Below are 687 nucleotides of genomic sequence, written 5' to 3' on the forward strand. Positions count from 1 at the left end.
TTATTGATATTTTGACCCTTGAGTCAAGTCGTTCATGCCCATAACTTCTGCATGAACTCCATCAGTTCAATATCTTTGAAAGGAGTAGTATCTTCAAGTTCTAAGTCTTGAGTTTTGAGTTTCTAATCCCCTCTGAGATTATAGTTCTAATCATGGGACTATTACATGTTACCCATGAAGTTTGAGTTGGGTTATTCATGCTCATAATTCCGCATGAACCCTCTGAGTTGAGCATTTTTGCAACGAGTATTAACAATGAAGTTCTTGAGTTCCAAGTATTGAGTTCTATCTTTGGTTATTGAAAACCTTGCATTGAGTCGTTCACGTCCATAATTCGGCATGAACCATATTTTAAGAAGTCTTTTACAAATGTTTAAATTTTGTTTTAAGACTTAAGCTTTGAAGTTGAGTAAAGAGTAAGAGTAAAGTTCATTTTCTTTAAAATAATATATGGGAACTAAGTATTTCCAAGAGTAATGTTTTCACATTTAAGATGAGAGGAAATTAAGATTTCCAAAAGAGTTTTGAGCAAGAAAGGGAACATCGATTCCAAGAAAGCTTTTAAGCTAAGTTTTGAGTAATTATCTCAAACCAAAGAAAGAAGTTTGGTTTTTTAAAACATAAGAGCTAAGTATATTTTTTGGGAGTAGTATTGAGCATCGATATGGGGATGCGAGTTCATATTAA

The sequence above is a fragment of the Solanum tuberosum genome, unplaced genomic scaffold, assembly GCF_000226075.1.
Source record: "Solanum tuberosum cultivar DM 1-3 516 R44 unplaced genomic scaffold, SolTub_3.0 scf00213, whole genome shotgun sequence".
Taxonomy (NCBI): Eukaryota; Viridiplantae; Streptophyta; class Magnoliopsida; order Solanales; family Solanaceae; genus Solanum; species Solanum tuberosum.